The sequence below is a fragment of the Leptonotus elevatus genome, chromosome 15, assembly GCF_054856555.1.
Source record: "Leptonotus elevatus isolate MCC_2025b chromosome 15, RoL_Lele_1.0, whole genome shotgun sequence".
Taxonomy (NCBI): Eukaryota; Metazoa; Chordata; class Actinopteri; order Syngnathiformes; family Syngnathidae; genus Leptonotus; species Leptonotus elevatus.
The window spans coordinates 7,809,320-7,824,196 of record NC_141253.1 but is presented as its reverse complement, the minus strand read 5'-3'; the positions used below and the strand labels follow the sequence as shown (position 1 = coordinate 7,824,196).

The 14,877-nt window shown below is 38.8% G+C and overlaps 1 protein-coding gene across 3 annotated transcripts in view; it reads left to right on the top strand.

The window, feature by feature from the left end:
• The first annotated feature begins 11,269 nt into the window (after positions 1–11,269).
• Positions 11,270–14,877, top strand: part of grin3a (glutamate receptor, ionotropic, N-methyl-D-aspartate 3A) — a 96,136-nt gene continuing 92,528 nt past the window's right edge. For 2 of the 3 annotated variants that reach the window (XM_086097574.1, XM_086097573.1), the window contains exons 1-3: positions 11,270–11,442; positions 12,394–12,462; positions 13,291–13,370. The gene's annotated coding sequence lies outside the window, so the exon portion shown is untranslated. The remainder of the gene's footprint in view (positions 11,443–12,393; positions 12,463–13,290; positions 13,371–14,877) is intronic. The other variant, XM_086097575.1, reaches the window with a different exon arrangement.

Below are 14,877 nucleotides of genomic sequence, written 5' to 3'. Positions count from 1 at the left end.
CATCCGTTAAAATGCGACATGGAGGTTCCACTGACGGGTGTCAGCAGACTTCAAGAGGATCAAGAGGAAAGGGTAAAAAAGAAGAGAAACGAAGACGATAGCGAAGACTTGTATGTTTTCGCTAACAATGTGAGTGTTTTTTTTTTAGCATTTGTTTTTTCCTCCCTTCTTTTCTCTCTTTTTCTTCTTGTTTTGTTCTCTGGAGAGAAAAGAAAAAAGGAGGGGTGGGGGAGCATTTGTTCCCCCCCCCCCCCATAAACAGTAATAAAGGTAACCTTTAGAGATCTTTGAAATTGTTGTGTCAGTGAAAATGTTTAAAAAAATTTTTTGTTGTTTTTTAAGACAAAAATTTGGGGCCAATTTACTTTTTACAATTTAAATTTAAAATTTTTGCTAATCGAGAAGTGAGGTAAAAATGGCGCCCACGACCTGGTACAGAGAGGTTTGCCTTGATATCTGGAAACATAAGTTTTCTTGTGAAAGATCATGTAACATAACACGACATTTTCATTGGCTGTAACATCTGACGCAGATTTTGTGTTATAATCCTACTTACCGTGAGGCCACACTTCGCCCCTAATGATAACATGATGTTGACTCTTCCATCAAATGCGTAGTCTAGGAAAGCAACTTTTAATACAAATTTAAGTGTCAAAAATATAAATCCAGCCTTGAATCGAGAATGTTGTCAAATTAAATCCAATAATGCCCAAAACAAAACTGAGTAAAAGAAGAGAGCCATTGGAGGGTCTCAGGTGCATTTTTAACAACTGCCAGCAGTATTGGCAAGGTTGCTCAGAAGCTTACTAATGATCAATTAGCCTTTTAACACCATAAAGTTGGATTAACTAACACAAAGTGGCATTTAGCCCACAGATCATGATTGCGGAAATGGATCCTGTGTTGCCAGGAAACTGTCACTTGGCGGGCTAAAATTTGTGAACTTATTTATAATAGTCATTTTGAATGAGACTATACATTATATATATATATATATATATATATATATATATGTTATAAGCCTGAATTTTCAGATAAATAAATACATTTTCATACAAATCTTACATTGTACATGTACAAGTTTACTGATTAGTATTTTCTAAATTTGAGTTGGAAAAAATCGCAATAATCAATTTATAGATTCGTATCGGGATTAATCGGTATCGAATCGAATCGTGACATATGAATCGTAATACGAATCGAATCGCCGCGTACTAGGCAATTCACACCCCTAATATATACATATATATATATATACACACTGACTGTGTTTATCCTGCCTCTCCCAACAAATCTGCTGGGCTACATTCCAACGCATTAGTGACCCTGAACAGCATAGAAAATAGATGACTGGAATGTGACATGCTAAAAGGTGATTTGCTATCATGATTGCAAGGTGAAGCCTCCTTGCTTCTTCTCGTTGAAGATCCTCCGTTTCGAGATGGCATTTGTCTCTCCACATCCTGCGGCGCGGGTAAGCTCGAGCAAATTGCGCTGGTAAAACAAATAAGCAATCAGAAAGTGCTCATGTTGCCGCAGACTCCCCCCCCCCCCCCACCGCTTGATAGAGATGTGTCGGCTAGACGCCCCCTCCTCATCCTTCTATCTCCCGGTCTCCCTTGTTAGGAGTGTCTCCGGGTGTTCTGTGCTTATCCGTCCCCTTCTTGTCAATCTGTCTTTCTCCTGCCTTTAATCTCCTAATTTTCACTTTTTTCACCCCCCTCTGCGGTAAACAGACTCGCTTCCCTCGTTGCAACTGTAATTCCATCACCTCTCTCGCTCTCTCTCTGTCGACATCTTTTCGTCACCCCCATTCTCCCTCAGCCCTCTCATCTTTCCTCCCCCTGCAGACCCCCCCCCCCCCCCCAGCCCCCGCCCGCCTGCATTTTACTCTGTCCTACTTTCCACAGCCCGCGTTATGAATTATGTGCAACTAGCTTGCTTCATGAAAGAATCATCTCGGCCGATGAATAATAGATGCGGAGGTGAATAGAAGTGTAGGTTACAAACTGTGTTTACCCTCACTGCCTTATCGACTGTCTTATCAATTTTACGGAAACATATGACTGATTCATTTTGTCAAGCGCACTGACAAAAAATAAATAAATAAAAAACCAGGCGGGCTGAATCAGCAATATGGAGATGTCAGTCTTTCATTGACCCGATCATACAAAATACTGACCAGGAAACTGGTCGATGGTCTTAATTGAGCGATCAGGGGAGAAGGTCAAGAACCGCTTGGAGTATTTAATGCACTCTAACACTATGGGAGACGAGAACTGTGGTCTGACGAGACAAAAAAAAATTGTTGGTGGGAATGCCAGAATTGATGTTTGGAGGAAAACCAGGCATGTCACCATCAGGAACTGACAGATGAGTTAGAATTGCGGGAAAGATGAACCCATCAAAAGTACAAAAAACGTTTTGGATCTACTTAGCGCTCTTGTATGGGCTGACAATGAATCTTTTCAGCGGGACAACAATCCCAAACACACAGTCAAGATATCAAAAGAGCGACTTCAAGAAAGCTCTGTGAATGTCCTTGAGTGGCCCAGCCAGTGCGCAGACTGGAATCTGATTGAACATATTCGAAAAGAATTGCTACTGAAGGTGCATCAGCAAAATATTAAGTAAAGGCTGTGAATACTTATGCACTATCCTATTTGGCCCTTTTTCTCAGGTCATGAACATGACTACATTTTCCTTTTTTCTGCTCATATTTTTTTTCTTCCTCAGAAACAAAATGATGGCAAGCGGCAAATTTTGGCTCCCCCGTCACCATGGCATCTTCCTAAAGTGGACACACACACCCATTGCGCAACAATGCTGCGTTTACACTCACATTCATTTACCCGGTCGGATTCCACCCCTGATTTGAATCTCATTCATTTGAATCTTTTATTTCAACATAGACTTTATTTTGTCAATTTGACAGCACAGCACCTAAATTGTGAGATCGTTTAATAAAGCCAGTCTTAGTGGTTGAGAATACACATGCATTGGCAAGTGTGACTGCAGCTGGCAATGTATCTTATGTAAAACAGCAAAATTAATATGCAGTACTAATGCAAATGGCGCATTCAGTATTATCAAAAATTAGTGGCCGTGGATACAAGATGAAATGAGGTGTTTATTTAGTATTCTGTGTGAAGAGTAGGCCTAATACACAGTAAATTCAATAGAGTACATTTGACTCAATTTAGAGTAAATTCGACTCTATTTAGATTGGGACCAAATAGACTCAATTTTAGAGTAATATTTACACTTGGTAGAGAGTAAAAAAAGAAAATGGGGGGGGGGGGTCACTCAATGGTTGAAGAACCTTCAGCTTGCGAGATTGCCACACCACCACCTGAGCTATGCCCCTCCTCCTTTTTGCTTTTTTCCAAGAGACCAAAATCTTTTTTGGGAAGGGTCTTGGAGTAAGGAAGATTCCAGCTGACACGAGCGATATACTAACACACAGCAGGAGCTGTGTGCTTCAGGGAGTCGATCATCTCTCTCAAGCTAAAGATCGTGAGTTCGTTCCTCAACCCTTGAGTGATTTTTATTTGTATATATTTTTTTTCAAATTCTTTATTTTACTCTCTTCCAAGTGTAAATATGACTCTAAAACTGAATCTTTGTCCCACTCTAAATAGAGTCAAATTTACTCTACAAAATTTAGGCTACTATGTGCACATTTTTCAGTTGGTGACAGCAATATTGAACAACTTGGCTTGTAAGAGGTTGTCATACATTACCAAATTATTCAACAAAGTAGTCAAGCCGTAACAACGACATGGAAAGGGGGGAGGTGTGGGGGGGGGGGGTCGTCATGCGCAGCCGCGTCCACATTGTCTTGGCAAGCAAGGAAGGAGAAAGAGCCAGCGGTAGCGAATTGTGTGGTAATTATAGATCAAGAGGACGGTAATTCTACTGCGCCTCTATCCCTACAGGATGAGTGAATGGAGGAGGGGAGGACAGAGAGAGGATGGAAGGACTCAGGGGTAGTGCGAAGTGAAACAGTGGGAGGGGAAAGGATGTAAGTTTGAAAAGTGTCTGAAAGGTGAAAAGAAAGCACAAGGGGGTCTGGAATTACGGAAAAAGATGAGAATGGAAAAAAAGAGTTGTGATGTGAATAGTCACCTGATTATATATTTTTAATCCAATTATGTTCTTACAAATTATGTAATACAAAAAAAAAAGTTGAGTGTATGTATAAACTAGACTATTTTACAGAGTCCTAACCTCACAAGTTCTTCACATTATCAATCTGGAACGTCACTCGGCAGATCCATTCGGAAAAGGAGGGACATTTTGTACAGTACTTTGAGCTGATTGGACGATGCGGACCAATCATGGCTACGGATGTAAATGTCATCTTTAGTCTCATTTTAGGGGGGGGGGGGGGGGGCGTGAATATTTTTACCAGATAAAAATGCACAAAACGCCCCTCGCTGCTCAACATTCAAACTCTGAGTAATTTTGCAAGAACAAAAATAATTGCAGCATTCCGTTTGTTTCTTTGTTCCCCCCGGCGTCTGCGCTTCCTGGTTCCTGGTTCCTAAATGTTCCGAAATAAAAAAAGGTCGGTTACGAACATATCAGCGAGAGCAGTACAAGATGGATTCAGCAGCATCAACATGCCAAAAATCAAATGCTGAAAAAATACATAATTTCCCGAGCCAAATTGTGTCCCAGCTTGCTTCAAAAATGGAAAATATACACAATATGTTAGAAAATCTTTATAGCAATCGTACTGCAAATTGTTAGCAATGACCTCTTAAAATAAACCACTTGTCATTTGAAAATATGAACCGTAGAGCTGGAGCAAAAATTCTGACTTACACGCCATTCACATTACAGTTTGTAATATAATTTGAACCATCTTCTTGTTGTGTGCCCTATTTTACATTGCCACTAGAAAATATAGCCTACTAGAATTTTTTATATATTTTTTAAAGCTCTAAAATTAAATGTTCCATGTTGGCTCCTGTAAGTGGCTGGTACACCACCATTTTCCCCTCTGAGACACAAAACATTTTGTAGAGTACATTTTACTCTGAAAAAGGCTATATTTGGTCCCAGTCTAAACAGAGTAAACTTTATAATGAGAAGAGAGTAAAATATTCCTTATTATTATTATTATTATTATTATTTTTAAATCACTCAACAGTTGAGGAACAACCACAGAACCTTCAGGTTGAGATTGTCAGACAACCATTCTAACCACTGATCCATGCCACTTCTACTGGCAGGTGTTAAGGTGGAATCCTCGTACCCCCATTTTTGGTCTCCTTTTGGACACACCGGCAATATGTTAATGAACAGTAAGACTGGTAGTCTTCCATGCTGAAGGTTGTGGGATTATTTCTCAAACCTTGAGTGTTTTTTTTTTATTATTGTTTGTATGCGTTATTTATTTATTTATTTATGTGGTATTTTACTCTCTAATGTGTTCTATTAATTTTATTTAGTATTTCTTTATTTTTTGTATTTTTTTTGTATTTTACTCTCTCCAAGTGCAACGTTTACTCTGTTTAGAACAGCAGCGTTATTATTCTCTCTCGCCTAACTTGTCTGGACTTCTTTTGTTGCAACAGGTTTATAAATAGATTTCATCCAAGACCCTCCCTCACCAGCATATAATTAAGTAAACATTGCTATGGTGCTCGGAACCTTTTGTGCAGTTTGTCCGCAAGCAGGTGCTCTGCGTCTACTCAAAGAGGGAACGCTTGGCTGAGCAAGACAGATTGTTGACAGTCTCACTTCATTGAGCATGACTTCATGCTCCGCATTAGATTAATTTCTCTTAACTAACTTGTGACCCCTTACCGTTTATTTAATGCATTTGGTCTCGCTGGCAAATGTTATGCACATGCGCGCATAATGCAGTTTCTTTCATCATAATGAAGTCTGTCGACGTTCGACAATGACTCAAATCCATGCACAAGATTAAAACACTTGGTCAGAACCGGAACATGATTTAACATATTTTAGGAAGATGATTGTCACCAACACTTTTGTTTTGGAGACAATAAACACACAAATAGTGCTGTTGTTGTTGTTGCTGTTTGCACGGTTGTCTCACTAATGAAAATAAATGAAGAATGTTATTGCGCAAAAGCAAAAATTCTCGCTCGGGCTATCAAAAACCCTCCGTACCAACACTTCTCCGTGTTTGACTGGCCAAAAGCATCACCTCTAATCCAATAACTTCATTAAATGATAAAGAAAGGCTTTAATGAGTGCTGCCGCAACTTTTGACATAGTGCAGTTGAAAGAAGGACGAAAGGCAAGTTGCGAAATAGGTCGCGGTAGGAATTAGGGGTGAGCGCTTTGACCCTTTTCAGAGCAACACTGTTATCGTTTTCATGTAAATGATGCACATGATTGTCTTTGAGAATAAATGACAAATAAAACAACAATGGGAAACCTACTGCGATCTGTAAAATTGCATTACTATGTTTATATTACTTGAGGGTCTTCCAAAGGTGGTTTTTAAATGCGACGCAGGAGGACAATCAGATGTATGTGCACAGGTGCAGTGTTTTTACGTTTTTATTTTTACAAAGTCAGACTGAATGGCGTTAGGGCATGTGGTTTTTGCATACTTTCAAGATAATGTCCTAGTTCAGACTGTACTTAAAAAAATATATAAAAAATTCAAATGATGGGGGGTTAAAAAAAATTCTAGGTGAACAAAACTATAATAATAATAATAATAAAATAACACCCGTAAACCCTTCTTTGACCCGTGAACAAAAGTGCTTTGATTTTTGGCAAAGTATATCATTTTGTGGTAACATAGAGTAACGTTTGATTGGGAGTGGACTATTGGCAGTATTTGCCACGGGCATGATTCAATGATGAATTGATTGTAGAGTATTTTTTGCTCAGTGCAAATTGATCTGTGGGGCTTTTTGAAATTCACTGAGCTCACTCAGGTCCAGTTACTGGAGACATCTAGACGTGCAATGCAGTGCTTCAAGTTTCCAATTGAATTCACAAGAGAACAGGTACAGCACAGAGATGCCTTTTTTGGCAATGTTGCTCACAGCAAAGGTGAATCTGGGTTCAAACCTGGAGGGTTTTTCCAAGTATTCTGGTTTCCTCCCACACATGCGCCCTGTAGGCAAATTTGAATTGTATTTTTACCATCTAATGGGAGCCCAGTGGTTTGGCAAGCCATCCGTTTTTCGCTTCCCAAAACTCAGAGGGATTGGCAACACACAAACGTTGGTTGTGTGGGTTCAGAAACACAAACATGATGTATTCTTGTGCAATTGTCGGTGTCAAACTATGTCACATGATTAAGTTATGAAACTGTTGCTCAGTTCATCAGCTCTGCCTCCCTTTTTGTCTGAGCGCGCGGCTTACATAAAAGACTGCAAACGTCAATCCACGCTTGATGTCCCCTCAGCCAGACCATGAAATACCTCAGTAGTCTGGATCTGAAGCGATAACACATGCATTAATAGAAGTCCAATTCTCATTGTCACTACTAATTAGCAAAAGTTTGACACTACTGTTACAGGGAGCAGAGCTTCAAAGAGCTTCAAACTTGAATAAAAAATAATGTGTGTGTGTATATATATATATATATATATATATATATATATATATATATATATATAGGGTGTCAGTCGATTATATTTTTTAATATTAATTAATCGCATGACTTCAATAATTAACTCATGGTTAATCACACATTTTATATCTGAATATACAATAAAATAAAATGTACAATAACCCCCCAACCCCACAGTTTTTCATACTCTTGTTAACATAAAAGTGTGTGTGGGGGGGGGATATTTTAACCTAATACAAATATGTTTGTATCTTTTAGCGCATTGATATAGTAATTTCAAAGTAATTTGACGTAAACAGATGTACGTTGCTGTAAAAGAACAGTGTGAGACATTGCTTTGTCTTGAGGTCATTTTTCTTCCAGTAGATGGCATATGCGTTTAATGTTGGACATTAATGACAGCACAGTGCAAGGGGCGGGCGTTAATAATAATACTAATTTTGAAAACATATATATATATATATATATATATATACAGGGAACATCTGGACATAGTTGGCTGCACTGAGAGAAAAGGGGGTGAATATTTTCATACGTCCTAGTTTCTGTTTTTTATTTGAAGAAAAAAAAAAGTTTAAATTAAAATGAAAAGCATTTTTTTTTATTGGAGAGAGGTAATAATTTAAAATTCTGCACTTGGACCTGGAGTGCAAATCCAGCTTGTCACTGTCACGTGACGCACCGACAAATAAGCTTACTGGACCGACAGTTCCCACGCCCACTCAACACTTATTGTACATACCCTCACATGGAAAGTCACACTTTCACTCTCTCATTCATTCTTTGTTGGAAATATAGGAGAGATAAATAGGTCTTAAGTGTCAAAACAGGCTATTAAAAGACAAAGATTCATTGATTAATTCCGCAATAATGATAAGCACGAAAGAGTAGGTGATGCTTGATTTTGCGGACGACAGCTGGCCTGAGGTAACTCTCGTGGCCGCCATGTTTGCGTGCAAACTTCCACTTAGTGTCGGTGTTCACAGCAGTGTAAACGCGCAGGCCGGGGCAGGCCTCAGCGCGTGTATTGATGTGCGACTCACAGCCAGTGTCTGTTTGGTTGGGTGTATGCATGCGCTCATATTTTATTGACGCGCACTCCTCGGAGGGTGGCTAAAGCTGGCACGGCGTGCGCCTTCAGAGAGCTGTGTGTTTTGGCTGAGGGGAACTGTAGCAATCACACATAGATGAAAACATCACAATGCTGGGAACAAGGATACCTCAACACGGGAAGAGAAGATTGGGGGGTGGGGGTGGGGGAGGGCAAGAGGGAACACACACATGCCTGAATAGTGCATCCACGCTCTTATAGGACGATGTACTTTTGCATACAAACATATCCTAATCAAGCATGCACTTACCCAACGGGGAGGTCAAACAAGCATGCAAACATGTACTTTATTGCCTGAGCATGAACAAAATAAACAAGTGTCACCCCCACCTCCCTCTCGTCTCCAATCTCTGCTTCAACATCTGTGATAGCAGCTGGGGGCAGATTCTCCTCCTGAAATAGCTGCCTAATATCATTACAGATAATAGCATTATATGTCACACTATTTGTATACCAGATGAATAAATTATCCCGCACGCATTATTTTTCATAACCCTCATCCATATTCCTTTGCCACCTTTGACCATCCCTTTATCTTGATTAAATATTTGCTTCTGTCTATTATATTTCTTCGTTTGACTGTTATTATACCCCTCTCTTTCTGACTTCAGATTCGATCTGGAAAGGTCTATCATCTCGTTAATGTTTGCCGACATAGTCGTCTTCATCTCGCTCGCCTCCTTGAATGCACTCAAAGCTATAATCAGCAAGACACAACATGCCAGGGAATGACTTTGCGTGTGATATAAAGTGCACGTGTGTGCCTTGAGAGTACGGTATGTCTGTTTGGGTGCATGTGTCAACTGAATGAGCTGACTCTTACGAGTCAATAGGTGGCGACAAAATCAAGGATAACACAACGCACGCAAGGATTGGAGCTCAGCTTGTCACAGTTGTATTAGCCGGCGTGACAACTGAGGCAGACTTTAAAAGGACGACATGACATGTGAGATGAGTTTGTTTTAGATCAAGATAAGGCAGGAATTTAAGAGTTGAAAGGAACAGTGTTGTAACGATCTTAAGTGTGTTTCTGTTGAGCACTCTTATGTCCGAGTGTTAGTAAACGCAACACAGGAGAGGGAGAGGCACGTCGCGTTCGTGTTGGTTACGTGTGCTCTTTACTGTTACTGCTTGCCGCTCGTGTATTGTTGTTTTCCGGCGTGTTTGTTCAAGATAAATACTGTAAAAGGGTGACTTACCAAACAATGTTTGCTGGTAGCATTTTTGCAAGACTTTACAGTATAAAAAACAACAACAACACCGATATCAAAGCATCTTTGAAGTAGCCACAATAATAAAAATTTAAATGTTTCATATAAAATACACACAATATATTAACATGGATATTTATATAGGCCTACAACAAACAACAACACTGACATATAGTCCATATACAAACTAGAATTTGGGCAGTCCGTCAATATTGACATCAATGATGTACGCCCACTTTGTTGACAGGAAACCGGAAGTGGGTTTTCGTCTGTCAATGTAATCGTCAATCCATCAATCTAATGATCAATCCATCAATGATCAATCAAGTATTTTGGCAAGTTTCCTCAAGTTGTGCTGTAAAGGGAACAGGTCATCCATCCTATGAGACACTAAAGTGCATGCAGATCGAGTGATGTAAGTGCATGCCATTCTTAACTCAGACTGAATTGTTTGTGAGTGCACAAAGAAAAGTAGCTAAGAACAGAAAAAGTGAAATAACATGATCTATTATTGATAAAGCTGCAGCTCGGCCCATGGTGAAATCAATTTGAGGTTTTGTTCGTACAGTAGCCTATTGTTTGTCTCAGATGGTTGATGTTTGGCTGTCAAGACACTGTTTGCAGCACAATTTAAGGGGTAATTCACCTTTTGCCTTACAGACTAAATTGCACAAAAAAGAGCAAGATACAGTTGTCCACAAACACAGTACATATCTTTTATTGTGATTGTAGCTTCCAGCAATGTAGAATTGCACTGCATCATACTGAGAGCTATTCCAAAGGGCAAAGGCTGTATTTTTTTTGTAACTCTCTCATGTAACAAATTGAAGTAACTGAAATATTAGACAAAGCTCTCATCCAACTTTTCATTATCCAGTACAGCAGCCTAGTAGTAAAATATAGCAATACAAGTAATAATGTCTCTTGTACTTTTTTGTGTGCTGCTTTTTGGGTAGGCATGAACAACTACACAGTCATTAGAGTTTTGCAGGGAAGATCCCATCATCTAAAAATAGAAAAATAAATTGCTTGACCTTAGAAAACTAATGCCAGATGTGGGAGTAAGCCATTTTATTTTATTGTTTTTGGTGACAATATGTTTCCCTATACGTGTGTAAATAGGTGAATGAGTGGCATTAACTTGATGCACTTTATAGGTTGAGGGTCAGTGCAGTTGATGTGCATAACCTATAGTTTATGGGTAATGCCAAAATGTTTGTTGAATTTTGTAATTTCATTAAAAAAAAAACTAGTTGACGGGGCCTTGCCACATCGAATATGGCGGACACGTTGACGTACACAGAAGTGAACCAAAGTGGAGTTTGTATACATTTCTATGCTTAAACGGCAATCTTTTTTTATTTTTATTTTTTTATGTAGCGATTCAAGACAGTCTCCGTACTGTCTAATTATCTTCTAACCCTGCAGAACTGATACGAAGTTTAGTTCATATTTGATCAGCTATAGGTTAGCTAATGTGTCAAGCTAACCTTGCTAGCTTAGCTTGACAGTTCACACACCTGGCTTGCCTTCGCCTACAAATGAAGGTAACGACTATATGTCTCTCTCTCTCTCTTTTCCTCAAGTTGGAAAGCATTGAATGTTGTTGTCTTCTTTCACCAAAAAACAGCGACTTGTGTCTAAGTAATATGACTCGAGTACCCCATATCTGACCAGTGCTACATTTGAATGGACAATTTCGAGCATCTGGGCATTTCTGACATTTCCGCAATGTAACGCAACTTACACAATGAAAACAATCAGCATGTTATATTGCTTTTACCTGCGACTAGCATACCAACCAGACAGATTGTTACAGTAATGAAACTTTTCATCACATTTTGAAATCTAAATAATCTTCACACATGAAAATTACAACGATCCAAAAAGGCCAATGTTTTTCAATGAGCGGAGAGCTTCCATTCACCGAGTAAGACCGCCATTTTGACTTGTGATGTAATTGTGACGGAAGCTCTGACATGTTGTTGATATTTGCTTCCATTGTGCGTCACAGTTTTCTCTCTCCAAAATGGTTAAGTAGCCTTAGCTATTCTGCACGGGGAACCTCCGATGAAGAGCGTCTTCGTGTCACCAACACTGATAATCACTCACATTTTGGAAAGACTGATCAGTGCACAAAGCCCACACTGCATAGACAGTTCCATAATAAATGCTAGATTAATTTAATATTGTTTCCCCAATGGTATCTGATTTATAGTTCCCAGCTCGCAAGAGGGCTCCAAGAATGTCGGCGGAAACAAATCTGTCCCCAAATCGAGAGGAATACAAAAGCATGTACATACACACATACTGTATACAGACACAAATACGTTAATTCCCCTTTAGCCCCCCCACCCAAGTTTGGTATCATCGCCGGCGACACATTTCACCGTATGCCCCGCCATCTGTGCATGTTTTCTCCTCCCTTTGTTTCATTCTAGTGTTCCCCCTTTCACTACCCGCTTTTTTATTTAATCTCTTCCCCTCTCTTCCTCCAGCCTTGTTCCCACATTGAGCCGAGCGTAAACTGTGAATTTCCTCCACGGCGCATTGTGTTCGTGTCCCAGGTGAGTCCTCCTTCTGTGGGCTTGCCGATTGTCTTTGAGCTTTCCCTTCCCTTTCCCTATTTGAAGGCCTTCTGTGTCTCTGTGGGAAAATGTTAATTGCTTCTGGACACCGATCCGTGTTCATTAAACGGTTCTGTTCACTCTAGCAGATGCTTATTCAAGGAGAAAGATTTGTTGAGCGTTTCTCGTTCTTTGTCAATAAGACAGTTGTCGATAAGACTGTGTGTGTTTTGCAAATGGATTAATATGTTTGATTGTGGAGCACATTTTCAAGTGTTTAAATAATGATGCCATCATAAATCAGCAATAAGAGACGCAGTTGAAAACACAAAAAACTGGTATACTTTTTTGTCAAGTGAAAACCGCTCATTTGGTACTTTGGCCTTTAGTGTGGACGTAATCCACCATAAATGTGAACGTTAAACGTGCCTTTTGCTCGAGAAACCTGTACATCATCTATTCATGCCCTTCTCGATGTATTTTATTAATTTCTGGGTCAACTCTATCAAGAGTACAGATGTAGCTGAGGTCTGATTAATGCATTCGTGTCCGGGTAGACTTTAATATAGTAAGTGTGGTATCTAGCGCACAGTGGCCGCTGTCATTATTAATGTCCTCACACCCAGAGGGCTGAATTCTGTCTCTCTCCAATTCCATTTCTTTCATCCACTTTGCACTCCCGATGCCCAATCACATTGTCCATCACCTAAGGCATAATTATCCGCAAACGAAAACCCCACAGATAGAGGAAATAATGTGGACACATTATATCCAATGCAGTTATTAAAAGAATATATCATTTTTTTTCCTGTTCCATTTATCCTCCAGAGGTCACCTGATCTAATATCCCACTAGTCCAGTGCACAAAGCAACAACGCATCGTGGGATTCTTCGATAATATCACCGTGGTAAGTCGTTTTTATACACTCTGGCTGCAGTGTCAGCAAATACATATTTGTAATATATTATAAAAAGAGATTCTGACTACAAAGCAAATAAAGATGAATTCAAACCATTACAAACTGACATTGTTGCATAACTGACAAATTTGGATTGTAATGTTGCTTTTGAGGCTTTATTGTTGCATACATATTAGTGTTAGCTTGCTAACTATGCAACGCCGCAGGCAAAGTTTACAAAATTATAAAATTCACGTTTAACTTTCTACATCACCCCAGTCTGTTAACATTTTCAAATAAATGACTTTTTTTTTTAAATTAAAAAAACTTTTTTTTTAAAGTCTAATTCAGCGACTAATAATAACAACAACAATAATAATAATAATAATAATAATAATGTATTTATTTGACAGTATTAATTAATTTTTGATGTAATTAATTCATTTTATATGACAAAATCCCAATTAGGGGTGTGTAGACTTTTTGTATACACTGTTGCTCAGATTCCTGAAATTAAAATGGGCTATTATTATCACCACAGTAAACACAGTACAGTACACAACATTACAAAGTACACAGCATTTTTTGCAGTGTGTAACTTTGATATGTGAAAAACTCTATATCCCTCAAAATGTTTCTTATACAGCATTCTTAAGATGTATATTCAATTCATGTGATTAAGATTCATGCTGAGACACTTGAAAACAAAAAAATAATCTTAATTTCAAGTGACTTTTCTTGAAAATCCCCAAACAATCTGTAGAATTGGGAGTGTTAACCACCATCCGCATTTAAGTGAGTGAATATGCAACAATGAAATGCTGAAGTTTGGTGTGTGTGGCAAAATATGAGGCCTGCACAAACCCTGCAACTGTGAGAATGTGATGTGAAATATGATAAAACTACTGTTTAGGGATCCACTGAACATCGATGCCTACATCACTCATCAAAGGTTGAGCCACTGGCCTCCTTTAACCAGGATATACTAATTAGATTACACTAATTGGAGAGGTCTAGTGAGATTAATGGCAATGTAATGCTTTTTTTTTTTTTTTACCCAGAGCATACATTTTAGTTACTTACGGTAATTGATGCTAAAAATACTTACATTTATTTCTATGAATTTTCTTGGTAAGAATTAGACTCTTTATTTGACAAGATTCATGTTACTTTTACAAAAAGGGTTTTTTAAGACCTAGAAATTTTAGAAGATAGATTGGATTGGATATAATGAGGAAGAGTGGCACAGCAATGGATGAATAGACTCATGTTAACTCTGTCAAGTGGGCTCCGAAGGCCTGGGAAGTTTACAAGATTGATGATAAAATGTTGACGTTTCACTGAAAGTTCTGAGTAACGTGAAGATATTGTTAAATGGGACATAAAAAAAAAAAAAAAACGTTGCTTAAACTGTGAAACTGTCCAGTGAAAACATGTGCAACTAGCGCCCTCATCTGGTCAGAGGAATTTCTGAATTCATTGTATTTATGAGCCACATAAAAAAAATGATAGCGCC